At 34.6% G+C, this 16,503-nt stretch overlaps 1 pseudogene; it reads left to right on the plus strand.

Moving 5' to 3' along the window:
• Positions 1–3,611: 3,611 nt before the first annotated feature.
• On the plus strand, positions 3,612–14,861 carry LOC107841597 (annotated as a pseudogene).
• Positions 14,862–16,503: the final 1,642 nt, after the last annotated feature.

The raw sequence follows: 16,503 nt of genomic DNA on the forward strand, positions 1-16,503 counted from the left end.
ATGGTACGTGTATATGTGTATATATCTTCTATAGGTATATATTTAACGTATACATGTGTATATGTTTTATAAATTAGTATATAACTATATATAGTGTGTGTGTGTGTATATATATTGTAGTATATTTTATTTAAAGTAGTACATATATATTGAATGGTACGTATATATGTGTATATATCTTCTATAGAAGTATATATTTAACGTATACATGTGTATATGTTTTATAAATTATTATATATATCATTATATTATAGTATATATCTTGTAGAATATGTTTTATTTAGAGTAATATGCATATTTAACTAACGTATAGTTATATGCACGATTATATGTGTAATTGTGTATATATTTTTTTAAATTCTAATGTAGTATATACTATATATATAGTGTATATATATTGTTTAGTGTATTTTAAATGTATATAGGTGGGTATATATAATGTATATTAGAGAATTTCTTTTTGATCAGTTTTGACCGAATTTTTAACCTGTTTTGACCGGGTTTAGGTGGGTTGGACCGGGTTGGGTTAAGTGGGCCGGGTTAGAGTTGTTTTGAAATTGAAAAAAGTACATAAAGTAGCATACTTAAGTATTAAATTACAAAAAATAACAACACTTTTATCAAATTACATTTTGTGGCATATGTATTTGTATATATTTGTATTTTTGTAGCAATAGTTTGCAAAAATACAAAATACATATCAATCATAAGGGCAGTAAAAATCATATGTATTTGTATTTTTGTAGCAACAATTTGCAAAAATACAAAATACAACTTGCTATATTATGTAATTATGAAATTGTTGCTATGAAACTCATAATTAAGGGGATAAGTATGCTATTTCTGAATTTTGCCCTTTGAAATTTTTTACTGTTGGGCCCGAAACCGAACCGGCCCATTTAACCATGTCCAAATCCGGATTGGCCCATAAAACGACTAACTTTCACGGGCCGGTTCCGAGTTGACCCGACCTTACCCGACCGACTTGACAGGTATAATACCAAATGAAAGATCTTTGAGCCTTTTTTCTAATGCATCTGGTTTCACCTTAATCTGATATCAGAGTAGAAAATTGTGCTCATTTTACTTGAGAGTGTCTGTCTACCAGATATTGACGACTTGAAGTGACGAGCTATCAACAAGTTGATGGGCTGTCAGCTCCATAGTCAACCTTAACTAACAAAAATCTAAATCAGATAGAGGTTGATCTACAACTTGAGTTGATGAGCCGTCAACACGTTGCCAGGTTGTCAATTCCATCGTCAACTAAGAAATTCCTGCAATTTTCTTGTAAGTTTTCTTAGGGGTAGTTTGATCTTTTCCTTATCTCAAACCTTAACCCACTACTTAAATCATTCAATAAGTGTTATTTACCCATCATTAATCAGTTTTTAACACTCATTCTCCTCTCCACTCTTAAGAGAAAGAAATTAGGGGTTCTTCCAAAACTCATACTTTCAAGACTTAGATTCAAAATATCTCGAATTTTGTTCATGAAAAAGGTATGTAGAACTATCCTAACATTCATGGGCGTAAGTTATGACATTTTTAATAAGCTCTATATTGTATATGTATAAGTTAAGGTTTTGAAATTGATTGAAAAGCATGAATTATGAAACCCCCTTTGTTATTATAAAATTATGTATTTATTATGGGGATTTCTATAAACTTTAGCTTTTATTCATATACTTATGTTATGGGTTGGGAACTATGATATTATGAACCCCATTTTATGATAAAAAGAAAGTATTCAAACAATTGTTGTGAGTTCTCAATTGAATATAGAAAGATTGATATTTTGGATGCTCTTTTATCAAATTATGGTCGGATTTATTATATGATTTTTCAGAGAGCATCTTTTTGTACGTCAAAATACTTTTCTTTCTCATGTAACTTGTATGAATTATGAAAGAGACGATCACCTAAGAGTTATGTCTTGAAAGAAAATTGTTTTGCCTAAACTTGTATGCCCTTTTTGAAAAAAAAAAAAAAACTCTTTTGTGATATTTGAATCATCTTGTGGTCAATAATATGATTTTGAATAATAAGGGCTATTAATATGATATGATACGACTTGCAAGTCTAAGTATGATAATACATTTTTATGAAATACCCTTAACAGAATAAGAGATGAACTTTTATAAGTATGGAGAATGATTCTTTAAGAGGCTAAAAGTGGGCTCTAAGAGAGCTAGATGGTTACTCGAAGAAGGCATGAGTGGAAAGCTTATTGCTCTAAATCGTGTTTTATCGATGCAGGAGTGATTTTGTCCTGAAATATGGATTATCACCGTATACTTGCTACATGCAGTTGTTTACCCAGACCAGACACTCCAATCCTTGCGACAAATTCAGATTTGGGCTTGGCCGACGAGTTAATGGCAGACCTATACAGCCCGTGGTGTAATAGACTTGTAGAGTATACCATCTAGTTTAGAATTAAAGCCAAGAGTTGTGTTTATGTTTTTCAAGATTGATTGAAGTGTTTACTATGTTCATGTGTTTTAATCTTTGTTATGTTAAAATTATTTTCACAATGCTCTCGATTATTTTATATGAAATATATGTTGTTTTTGGATTGTTCTGCATACCAATACATTTCAAGTATTTATCGTTCTCGGGCGGCTACATTGTCTCATAATGTAACTTTTGAGACTCAGTTTCGTGGTCCATCATGACTGTAGAACGTTAAAAAATGTCAGAGTTGGTGAGCCATCCATCTTCCGGAAGACATTTTATTCATATGTTCATTTCTCTCAGTTCATGGTCCGGCCAGAGGCCTTATATATCCCGGCCTAGACAGTTAGTTTCAGTAGATGCTTCATAGACTAGATTTGGTTATTTTATTGTCATAACTTTATTGATATATTTTGATCGTAAGATTTCCTTAAATTTCATTATATCTCCCTTTCGTATGAATTATGCTTATGATAGTATGCTACGGGGTTTCTTGGGCCTTCGTAATTCGGGATGTACGTCGCGACTAGGGCCTTGCCTCAGGCTGTGACACGAATAGTTTGATTATTTGACTTTTTTTTTCATAAAGATATTGAAAATTAAAATATCGGCAAATGACTATGGGAGTGGATTAATGTCACGATCCAAAAATGGTCATGATGACACTTATGGCAGTTCGGCCTTGATAACGAAGTCAACACCCAAATTGATAAAGAAAAATCGAAAACAACAACAATAACATAAACCAAGGGGATACTTCTAGAGTGAAGTCAGGCCAACAGGAGACATAATTAAAACAGAAGTTTGAAAGAAATTTCATATGTCCCCAAAATCTTATATACATAAATTTGAACTTAGCCAATCTTTTGCCTTGAATATATACATAAAGATTTTATTTTATATACAATGTAATTTTTTACCAAGAGGATTCCGGTGATCACCTCCCGACCCCCTAGATCCGTCCGTGCAAATATTAGAAACGATAGGGTTGAGTTATTGCATGCTAAGGAACCATGCGATAATTCCCAGATAATTAATTTGTCACTTCTTTCTTGTTAAAGTGATCACGATCACTTAGTTGTCACATAAGAAAACTCAATACGTTTCTTATAAATTTGACCTATTATTGTTCACTAAATTAACCAGAATAAGCAATGGAAGCAGATGGTAGGTGGACTCTTCAAGGCAATACAACCATTGTTACTGGAGGCACTCGAGGCATTGGGTACGTCATCTAATTTTCAATCGACTCTAATTTCTCAGTCAATCTTTATATACTGAAGCGGAGCTAGGATTTGAATCTTATGGATTGAGAATTCTACTTTATTTAAGTTACTAGACTCTAAATTAATAATTTTACATATTCAATCACTTAAGGGATGATTACAGCTTGAACCATTCGGGGGTCGTTTTGTATGTGGGATAAGGTAGAATATCCCATGGTTAAGTTTGATACTAAATTTATATCATTTTGATTGATGGTATAAATTTATCTCAGAACTAATTTATACCATCAATCAAACATGGTCTAAGTCTAATACCAAACTATGTCTTGAGATATCCCACCATATCCCGTCCATCTTGTGTTATTTTACACCACCTCCCATATGGTGAGTCAAGAGATATTCCAGGATTATAACTCTGGGAGAATTTAGTCTATGTATAACAAGATATTCAAGTGTTAGGTAGTATAGGGTATACTAAATATACATACACTATTATACATACTGTATACATCACCTATGCACCAGCACAACATAGACATTTATAGTGTATATGTTGTGTATACTTCGACCATGTTAGTAAACTAGTTGGCCGAAGTGTATACGTCTGTAACTTTTCCTTCAATGAATGTATTATGATAAATACAGAATCATCTAAGCTAATAGGTTCGGCTAAACCCATGACTCATTTTCTATATCCGTCCCAATTATATGTCAAGATATGATATATATTGATTATATATAGTACATTTATCTTCTCTTTCATTTTTGATCTATTTGCACAAATTAGGCATGCCACTTTAGAAGAACTAGCAAGTTTTGGAGCAAATGTTTATACGTGTTCACGTAACCAAATGGAGCTTGAGGAATGTCTTTGACAATGGAAAGCTAAAGGTTTTAAAGTGGGAGGGTCTCTGTGTGATTTACTATCAAGATCTCAACGGGAAAACTTTATGGACAACGTTAGCAGTTATTTCGATGGAAAAGTCGACATTCTTGTAAGTTCGACAAATGCTTTCTCTACCAAAAAATGTTAAATTTACTGAACGAACAAATTTATATTTTCATTGGAATAGGCATATTAAAGGAAGAAATGGTTCCCCTTCAAAAGTTTTTACATTGTAAGGGAGCCATTTCCACTTTTGCCTGTATTTTGTGCTGGTTTACTATTGTACCTCTCAGCAAGCATAACTTATGACCGGCATCCTAGTAAAAGTTAGATTTCTAGGAGCAAAAATTAAAGATTAACTTATTTGAAGTGTGAAAATGAAAGATCAGTACATGTGAATAACAACTCGTGCAACTAAATGATTTTAAAGCTGAAAACTGATTAAAAGTGGAGAACTCCAATAATTTTACCAAACTCTATAAACTGTTTCAGATCATAAAAAGAAAGAAAGTTTACTATGCATACTTATAATTTTACGCTCTCTTTCATCACATTCTAATTTGACTTTCTTTTTGTTATATAAATATTGCTGTTTGGCTGGTTCTTTGCTTTAATTTTTCATTGCATTTAATTTGAAGAAATTATATATTTACATTGAGAGGGGATAATGAAATATATACTACTATTTACGTATTTTAACTTGTTATAGTAGTCCACCATCTTCAATTTTAGATACTTGTAATTACTATATCGATAAATCCTGAGTAATTCCACAAGTGGCGTCTGAAGAGGGATAGAATGTATGCAAATTTTATTCATATCTCTATGAAATAAAGAGGGTATTTCTGATAGACCCTCGGTTCCAGAAAGTACAAAAATTCTTTCACTTTTGGTCTGAAGTTAATTAAACTCCATATATTTATGTTCTTTTTCAATCTATTAGAGTTTATTTTGAATTTGAATTGTCGTAGCTTTTTCTGTAACAAAAAGATTACCTTTCCTGTAGAATAGGCATTAGATAAGGACTCTTATATTTATCCTCAATGTGTACAAATTTATATAAAAAGAGATGCAATTAGCAGAACAAAGAAATCAGCACTTACGTTCTCAAACCTTCTTGTGCTTAACCTTTCTTGTTCTTTATATGGTTTCAGATTTGCCCATCGATCCTATGGCCAATTCTCAAAACTCCAGCAACTTGTTATCACTTGCAAAAGAGTCTGGTTCTTCCACCATTATTCAGCTGCCAAACCTCTCTCTCAAACTTGATAGAAACAACTATTGTCTTTGGATAGAAAATACTTTGGACATACTCAAAGCCTTTTCTCTTTACTCCTTTGTTCTTGGTTCCAATCCTCCTCCAAAAACCATTACTGTCGCCCCTCCTACTACAGAGTCCGCTACCAGCTAAGCACAACTAGTGGTTATTACTTTTAACCCTGAGTATGATGAATGGCGACGCAATAACGATCTTCTTATTCTTGTTTGGCTTCGTCAAATAATTTCTGATCCTCTTCTTGGTCACTTAACTCGAGATATCTCTTCCTATGATGCTTGGACTAAAATCGAGCATATGTTTCAATCATAGACACGTGCTCGAGTTATGCAATTAAAATCTCAAGTTCAAAACCTTTCTAAAGACAATCTTTGTATCACAGAATACTTTGAGAAGAAACGCGTAATCGCCGATTCTTTAGCAGAAAGCTTGTACATTGTACAAGATGATGACTTCATCTCATTTGTTCTTGATGGTCTGGATTCTTCATTCGGAATTTTCAAGGCTGCACTTAATATGCGTTCTGGTCCTATGACTCCCGAAGAACTGTTTGGACTCCTTCTTCAGGAAGAAGAATGCCTAGCTGAAGAAATTCATTTTACCGCCATTAATACTCAATTTTGATCTACTCCTTCTCATGCCCTCTTAACTCAAAATTCAGCTTATCCTCCCCCCTTTCTACTTGTTCATGATACAAACCAGTCATCTATTCTTGGACCACCTCCACTTTCTAATCTTGTTGCCTATAATTCTTATAATTATGCCCACTCTATGATACCTCTGTTGGGTTTGAAATCGCGAGGGCGTCATGTGAAAGCTATTAGTTGCAAACTATCGTAGTGATAATTCAGACGACAAAGAAAAACATACTAAAAAATATATTATTGATGTAATTTGGTCAAGTGACCTACATATTGAAAACTAATATAAAAAAAAAACATTAAAAACTATTGGGAGAAAATCTCCCTCTAAACGAGACTCTTTAAATGACTACATTATGGATGCTTCTATGTGTTATGGTATGAGAAGGGGGGTCGTCTATTTATAGATGTCCAAAACCTTTCCTCCAAGAAAGAGGCTAGCCAAATATGAAAAGGTTTTATATTTTCCTTTCAGGAAAAGTAAAAGTATTTATGGTTACTTTAATTTTCCTTACAAGAAAAAGTAATAATTAAATTTGGTAAGAAAATCGAGGCAAAAATCCTAACAAATCTCCCCTTTTTGGCTTGATTTTCTTCACTTGATCCGCCTTCTTCACATCACATGCATGAACTTCGTTCTTGATATAATCCTCATGACTGTTGCTTGTCATGGTTAAAAATAAATTTTAAAATATCATGATTAAAAATGAGTTAAAAATTAATATTTTGTTTTTATTTTTAAAGATGCAGCAACAGGAATGTTGAAAATATGGTTGAAACTTATTATCCACTTGTAGTTGGACAAAAATCTTCATTATTCCCCAAATTGTTGCAGCTTGATTTTGAAACCGCTTTGAACCTGTTTAATCTCGTCTCACCACACCATTGGACCATTGAATCGTAAACTCTGATACCACTTGTTGGGTTCGAAATCGAGAGGGCGTCATGCGGAAGCTATTAGTTGCAAACTATTGTAGTGATAATTCAGACGACAAAGAAAAACATACTAAAAAATATATTAGTGATGTAATTTGGTCAAGTGACCTACATATTAAAAACTAAAATAAAAAAACATTAAAAACTATTGGAAGAAAATCTCCCCCTAAACGAGACTCTTTAAACGACTACATTGTGGATGCTACTATGTGTTATGGTATGCGAAAGGGGGTCTTCTATTTATAGATGTCCAAAACCTTTCCTCCAAGAAAGAGGTTAGCCAAATATGAAAATTTTTTATATTTTCCTTTTAGAAAAAGTAAAAGTATTTATGGTTACTTTTATTTTCCTTATAAGAAAAAGTAAAACTTAAATTTGATAAGAAAATCGGAGCAAAAATCCTAACAACCTCAACAGTATTCCCATTCCGCATTCTCTCGGTCCAATAATCGTCAGTTCAAACATTGTGTGCCATGTCAAATATATGGTAAAACTAATCATGAATTTCGTAATTTCTACCATCGCTCCAATGAAAAAGATTATCCACCAACAAGGCCATCACCATCACGGTCAACTCCCAAATAAGCACATTTTGCTTCTCCTTCGGCTATTGTTGATCCTACTTGGTATTTTAATTCGGGTGCTACACATCATGTGACCTCAGACATAGCTAACCTCTCGTTACAACCTTACACCGGCAATGATGGTTTAGCGGTTGGTAATGGTATGAAACTTTCCATTTCGCACATTGGCTCATCAATTTTGTCTACATGCATACAACCCATTCATCTTAAAAATATTTTCCATGTCCCTAAAATTTCCAAGAATTTACTTAGTATTTCTAAACTAACTAGTGATAATAATGTCTATATGGAATTTCATCCTTATGATTGCTATGTGAAGGATTTGCAGGGCAGGAAACTACTTCGAGGAATACGTGATGATGACCTGTACCGTCTTCAACTATCATCACCTCATTCTCAGTCTTCCCCGCATTCTGTATTTCTTAGTGAATACACATCTCTTGTTGGTTGGCATCGTCGACTAGCTCATCCAAATGAAGCTCTTTTTTGGCGTCTTGTGTCTAATTTTAAGCTACCTATTTATAGATTTGATTTTCCTAATGTTTGCGAACCTTGTCAACTAGGCAAGAGTCGACGCCTACCCTTTTCCCATTCCCATGTTTCTAGTAGTAGTCCTTTTCAATTAGTTTATTCTGATATTTGGGACCTTCCTCCGTTCCTTTTATTAATGGATCCTCCTACTTTGTTTTATTAATTGATGATTGCACCAAGTTTATTTGGATATATTTCATGTCACATAAATCGTAAGTTTTATAATTTTTCGCTCAATTTAAGTCTTTCGTTGAAATCCAGTTTGAGATAAAAATAAAATCAGTTCAAACTATTTGGGGAGGTGAGTATTGAAATGTATCATTGTTTTTATAAAATCAAGACATTCATCATCGTATTTATTGTCCTTATACACCTCAACAAAATGGTGCATTGGAGCGTCGAAATCGTATTATAATTGAAAAAGGACTCTCTCTGCTTTCCCATGCTTCTCTTCCAATTCAATTTTGGGAGCATGCATTTCTTACTGCTACGTACTTATCTAATATTACAATATCTTCTTCGTTGTCTTTTAAATCACCATATCAATTATTGTACAAAAATTCTCTCGATTATGGTTTTCTCAAAACTTTTAGTTGCCTTTGTTATCCCTTTCTTCGACCCTACAACCATCATAAAGTTCATTTTCGGTCTTTTCTTTGTGGCTTTATAGGGTATAGTTCTCGTCACAAAGGTTACCTTTGTTACCATGTTGCGTTTTCTTAAATTTATATTACTTATTATGTTGTGTTTGATGAAAATACTTTTTCGTATTCCTCCATGCTACCGATCACAATGTCATCCTTTTCCTCATCCCATTTTAGCAACTCTTCTTTCTCTTTACTTAATCAAGCTTCTCAACGTCCAGTGCATTCACATTCTCTCACATCAAGGTCATCATCAAGTCCTCCAGTTGCATTACCTATCCCTTCATCTGAGCACACTAATCATACACACATACCATCTACTGTATTCCCTCAAGAATATCTACAAACAGAGCATACACCAACCATTAACCCACCTGAATACTTGCCACCATCTGGTTCCTCTTACCCAACCTCAACCCTTTTATCCCCCCCCCCCCCCCCCGATACCTCTCGTCATCACATGGTTGTTTGAAGTAAAACTAATTCCTTAAAACCAAAAGCTCTTATAACATATCGACTCTTTTTCCTGATCTCTTGCACATTCCAGAACCTACAATGTATCATCAAGCCTCCAAATATCCTGAATGGCATCATGCTATGCAGACAAAGTTTTTAGCCCTTATGCAAAATAAGACTTGGGCATTGGTTCCACCACCGCCTAATTCTAACATTGTTGGTTGTAAATAGGTCTACAGGGTTAAGAGAAAAGTTGATAAATCTATTAAACGTCACAAAGATCATCTTGTAATGAAGGTTTTGACCAAAAGGAGGGTGTTGATTACTTTGATACTTTCAGTCCCGTTGTTAAGCCTATAACCATTCGACTTGTTCTGTCTTTAATTGTGAAAAATAAGTGCCCCATTCGACAATTTGACATTAACAATGCGTTCTCAAATGGTGGTCTCTCCGAACAAGTGTTTATGGAGCAACCAAAAGGATTTGTTGATCCTCATTGGCCACATATTGTATGCAAATTGAACAAGACCTTATATGGCCTTAAACAAGTGTCATACGCTTGGTTCAATAAGTTAAAGATTTTTCTCCTCGGTATTGGCTTTCGCTCTTGTTTATCTGACTCTTCTCTTTTTGTGTAGAAAACTTCTAAGAGTACAACATATGTTCTTGTCTATGTGGATAAACTTATTCTAACTGGTAGCGATAGTGATTTCATCACTGCATTTATTTGTTCTCTTGATCAACAGTTTTCTCTCAAAGATCTTGGTTCCTTAAATTATTTTCTTGGTATTGAAGTATCTCCAACATCAAATGAGTTCATTTTATCTCAAGGCAGGTACATTCGTGACTTACTTCGTCGAACTAACATAGTTGATGCAAAGCCTATCTCTAGTACGGATGAACCAGGATCAAGACTTACTTTTTCTGGTGATCCCCTGCTCGATGCTTGTTTATACCGTAGTGTTGTTGGTGCACTTCAATATATTACTATCACTAGGCTAGAAATATCCTATGCAGTCAATCGAGTATGCCAATTTATGCAAGCACCCACCACTGCTCATTGATAATCTGTCAAACACATATTTTGATATCTAAAAGGATCCATCCATGATGGCCTCTTACTATGACCTATGTTTGATTCTAGCCTTGTGGCCTTTTCGAATGCTGGTTGGATCTCTAACTTTTATGATAGTCGCTCCCAACATGGTTTTACACTGTTTTATGGAGGTAACCTGATCAGTTGGTCTTCTCGCAAACAAAAGGCTGTAGCCCGCTCAAGCACTGAAGCTGAGTATCGTGCTTTAGCTTTTGCAACTACTGAATTAATTTGGGTTTAGCAACTGCTCAGTGAGCTATGTGATCCTCTTACTGCACCCCCTATTATCCTTTGTGATAATTTGAGTGCACAGTTATTATCTCGAAATCTTGTCATCCATCAACAGTCAAAGCATATTCGTCTTGATTATCATTTTGTACGAGAGATGGTGGAAGATAAATCGTTAGTAGTTTGCTATGTTTCATCTCAAAATCAACTTGCCGATATATTTACTAAAGCAGTTGGCACAAATCGGTTCCTCAATCTTCGATCCAAGCTCATGGTTCGATCCCGAACATGATCTTGCTAGGGGCTATTAGAGTTTATTTTGAATTTGAATTGTTGTAGCTTTTTTTGTAATAAAAAAGATTACGTTTCCCGTAGAGTAGGCATTAGATAAGGCCACTCTTATATTTATCCTCAACATGTACAAATTTATATAAAAAGAGATGCAAGCAAAAAAAAGAAATCAGCACTTACATTCTCAAACCTTCTTGTGCTTAACCTTTCTTGTTCTTTATACAATCAAATATTATTAATTTGACTTTTCTTTGTGTTAGATAAATAATGCTGCTGTAGTTATACCAAATTTAGCAACAGAATTCAATCATGAAGATTACAACACCATGATGGGCATAAATTTTGAGGCATCTTACCACCTATCCCAACTAGCACACCCCTTCTTGAAGGCCTCAGGAAATGGAAGAATTGTTTCCATTTCTTCTGTTGCTGAACTTTTGTCTTTGCCCTTATGTTCCACCTATTCAGCAGCTAAAGGTAGTTTCGAGCGAGATACTATAATTAGGTTATTTATGAGAATGATCTTGAAAATAAGTTGTCTTGAATTTTTTATTGCTCATCATACTGACAAAATTTCAAGTTTGACAACAATTCGAATTCGTAACATCAAGTTTTTTCCTCTTGACATACTAAGGTGGCATTTAGCTATCAAATTGCTTTACTTTTCTTTTAGAGTTGAACTCCGAGCAATATATATGGCCATACAATTTTGAAAATTCCGAAAGTTGAATTTTGGAAATTTTCAGAAATTTCAAAAGTTTTTTCTATTTTTTGCACTCCAAATTATTCACAGAAATTCAAAAACAACTCTAGTTTGTTTCATGACCGCCAAACAACAACAGCAACCACAACATACCCAGTGTATTCCCACCTAATGGGGTCTGGGGAGGGTAGAGTGTACGCAGACCATACCACTATCTCAAGAGAAGTAGAGAGGCTGTTTTTGACAGACCCCACAGTATAACAAAGACAAAAAGTAAGCGGATACAAACTAGTATGGCACACAAAACAAACTAACAGTATAACAAACACAAAAGATAAGTGCATAATAAACTAGTACGAGATGCAAAAAAGCCAACACCACTAACCCCAAAAACTACAGCCCTAACACTACGAACCAGAAACTCCAGACCCAAAGGAGCACTCCCCTATTACTACCGCCACGCTCCTACCCCCTAACCCTCTACCCTAATCCGCGTTCTCCATACCTTCCTATCAAGGATCATGTCCTCTGTAAGCTGTAATTGCTCCATATCATGCTTAATCACCTCCTTCCAATATTTCTTCGGTCTACCTCTAGCCCGCCTAAAACCATCCATAGCCAGAGTCTCACACCTCCGCACTGGAGCATCAGGGCCCCTCCTCATCACATGCCCGAACCAATGTAGCCTCACTTCTCGCAACTTATCCTCCACCGAGGTAACTCCCACCTTCTCCCGAATAATCTCATTTCTCACCCTATCTTTCCTGGTATGTCAACACATCCATCTCAACATTCGCATCTCCGCCACCTTCACCTTTTGGATGTGGGAGTTCTTAACTGGCCAACACTCCGCTCCATACAACATAGCCGTCCGGACTACCACTCTGTAGAATTTACCTTTAAGCTTCGGGGGCACCTTCTTATCACAAAGGACTCCCGAAGCGAGCCTCCACTTCAATCACCCTGCCCCAATACGATGCGTGACATCCTCGTCAATCTCACCATTACCCTGAATTATAGACCCTAGATACTTGGAACTCTCCCTCTTCTGGATGGCCTGAGAGTCTAGCTTCACAACCACTCCATCTTCTTGCGACATATTACTGAACTTACACTCCAAGTACTCCGTCTTAGTTCTACTTAACTGAAAACCTTTAGATTCAAGCGTTTGTCTCCAAATCTCCAACTTATCATTAACTCCACCTCGAGTCTTGTCGATCAGAACTGCATCATCTGCAAATAACATACACCAAGGCACCTCGGATTGAATATGTCTCCTCAAAACATCAATCACCAAGGCAAATAGAAATGGACTAAGAGTCGATTCCTGGTGCAACCCTATCAAAACTGTGAAGTGCTCCGAATCTCCACCTACCATCCTCACACGAGTCTTCACACCATCATACATATCTTGAATCTTTCTCAATTTTTACACAACTCCAATTTTCAAATATCAATTTTCACTGAAAAATAAAAATTACTTTCTCAATTTTTACAATAAAATATGGCCAAATTGCACCTAATGATGTTGCTTGATTAATTTCTTTTCCAATTTTTCCTGTAAATTAAGGGGCAATGAACCAATTGACAAGGAGTTTGGCATGTGAATGGGTTAAGGACAATATTCGAGTTAATGCAGTTGCACCATGCGTAATCAAAACCTCTCTCATTGAAGCTGCTTCTGTAAGTTTAATTTCATTTATAGTTATTTACTTGGGGGAGTATTTAAAAGACGTCATATTTCCACATTCTATGGTCAACCAAAACTGCTCAGCACCTAAAGATTTTGTCGTCTCAAGTTAAACGTTGTATAATATATATGATTAGGCCTATTTGTTTGAATTTAATTAAGATCTTAATATTAATTATTCAAATCTTAATCATCAAAATTTGTTTATTTTTATGACAAATCTTAATCATTCAAATTTTAACTGCTTGTAAGTTTGTTTATTTTTGTTACAACCACTTAAATGTCTATAATTTATACAAAGATTATATCAATCATTCACCGCTACTGTCCACAACCACCATTATCAATTATTGACGTGCGCCCACCATTATCCACCACCATCAGCCACCACACCCAGAACCAACATTCACGTCACCATCACTATCAATCACTATGATGTCATCAGCACTAGTCTCCATTTATTGTCATCATCACTAACTACTGTTACCATAATAACCATCACTTATTACTAACCATTACCATGTCATTCATCACTACCATAGCTATCACTAAATTAACCAAAATTTTCAATCAGCACGACCAACTACCACTATCAATCACTACTGCTAGCCATCATCACCACTAGTTACTATCCCCAATACCACTATTAACCAACACTGTTAATTCCCAATAGGTACGCACAACCACAATACTAGTCATTACCATGACCAACCACCATATAATTTTATAAAGTTATTTTGTTAATATAACATTTGATTTATCTAGTATTTTATTAAATTTTATATTTATTTATTTTTAAATAAAGACAAGTTTTATCTATTCAGATTTTTTTTTTTTTTTATAAATCGTCTTAACTATTTATTATTCATATCTTAAAATAACAACTTAATATTCGTATGTGCATTCAAATTCTCATATATGCATTCATGATTCAAACCTTTAAATCTTAAAAGCACAACATTTGCATATTCAATTCAAATGTCTTAACTTTAACGAAAGAAGTCTTACTCACTTTGTTTCTGATTTGTTGCAGCAAGATCCAGAAGTGAAAGAAAGTATCAACAAACTAGTGAGTCGGACTCCTATTGGTGGTCGGCCTGGAGAGCCAAAAGAAGTTTCAGCCATGTTTGCCTTCCTTTGCTTTTCATGTGCTTCATATATCACTGGCCAAATTATGTGTGTTGATGGAGGAATAACTATTAATGGATCTTGTTGATCATTGTCATTACATAAAATTAATAAATATATATATGGTCATCGATTTAATTGTCAATGTTTGGATGACAATTTAACATGGTAAGAGATCGAGCAGAAGCATTGAATTTAAATCTTTTTTTTTGGTAAGTAAAGTATTTTATTCACCAAATAATAGTTACAAAGCAGCAACTTGGACCAACCCCAAGTTTACTGTACAACATCAAATCTAAATCCCTAAGGTGTCAAGCTTGAGATCAGGATACATATTCAAGCTCTCTAATCTATTTGCTAGCCTAGTATATAAGGAACCTCTTCCATGAACTTCACGTACTAACAACTTAATGATTACCTCAACAGGTCTGCTTTTTCCTTGAAAAATTCTATAATTTCTCTCTTGCCACACATGATATATACCTGCAGCTAGGGTCATGCAGGAGACTTTAGCAGCTATGCTCTTCCCTTTGCTATGTGTTACGGCCCTATGTACCTCATTCACCCAAGTCATAATAGGTCTATTATGTATTGTCAAATCAACAGCTTATGCGAGATACCTTGAGCATATGGGCAACAGATGGCTTACATTTTCGTCAGGTTGATCATATAAAGGACATTTGACTAAGTCTACACAATCCCATTTGGACAACCTCATTCTTGTGAACAATCTTCTATGCAACTAAGAACAAAATAAATGTCCATTTTAGTGCTGCATAATTCCCATAATTAGTTTTCCCCATTCAACTTTTGGCATTTCACTTCTCAACTGATTGTACATTGCTTTGATGGAGTAGGACTTCGTATGCATTACATCACCTTTCTGCATGTTTACTGCTTGGAAATATCTGCATGCCTTCAAAATTTTCTGAATCATCCATGAGGCATGCTTTGGCTTGGCACCCTATATGTTATCTGTTTGCCATAGTAACTATGTATCCAAATCACTCATAACTTATCCTTCTTTTGACATACATTCCACAACAGTTTTCCCAAAGCAGTCTTGTTCTAGATCAAAAATAAAATAAATTAATTTGACCTGACAAGCTTTAAATAACCTAGACCTTAGTTCTTACTAGCAGATATCTTATATTATACAAAAATCACCAGAAGGAAAAATATGTGTGCTTAACCCAGATCATTCGCACCCAACATGTATCCTTTCTTCTGAATCTAGTGGGCCCCCCATCCCACCCACCCAAATCCAACCCCATACACACAAAATATAAAGGATCATATATGACATTAAGCCAACTCTTAAAGAACACAAAATTTCTAAAGGAAAAAATCCCATGAAAATGTTGCATGAAAACACAATTGAAGAGGGTTCTATTGTATGAATCCTTAATTTTCTATTTAAGCTCAATTCATGTCATCGACATTCTGTACTAGGAGAATTTTCTATGAATTGACAAGTTTTACTGTTGATTTTTAGCTTTGAAATTAAGAAAGTAACAAAGAAAGAATTAAAGAAAATACTGCAGTTGTATTGTCAAAAAATATTATTTTATTAATAATTCATGACATATATTTGTAGCTATAATACTAACTAGAAAATAGAAAAATAAGCTATTAAACTTAAACTAAATCCTAAGTTCAAGCCACATAGGACTCTAATAAAAATAATTCAAAAAATCTAAAAGTTAGCTATTTTATTTCTGCAATATCTT

Source organism: Capsicum annuum, chromosome 9, assembly GCF_002878395.1.
Source record: "Capsicum annuum cultivar UCD-10X-F1 chromosome 9, UCD10Xv1.1, whole genome shotgun sequence".
NCBI classification, from domain to species: Eukaryota; Viridiplantae; Streptophyta; class Magnoliopsida; order Solanales; family Solanaceae; genus Capsicum; species Capsicum annuum.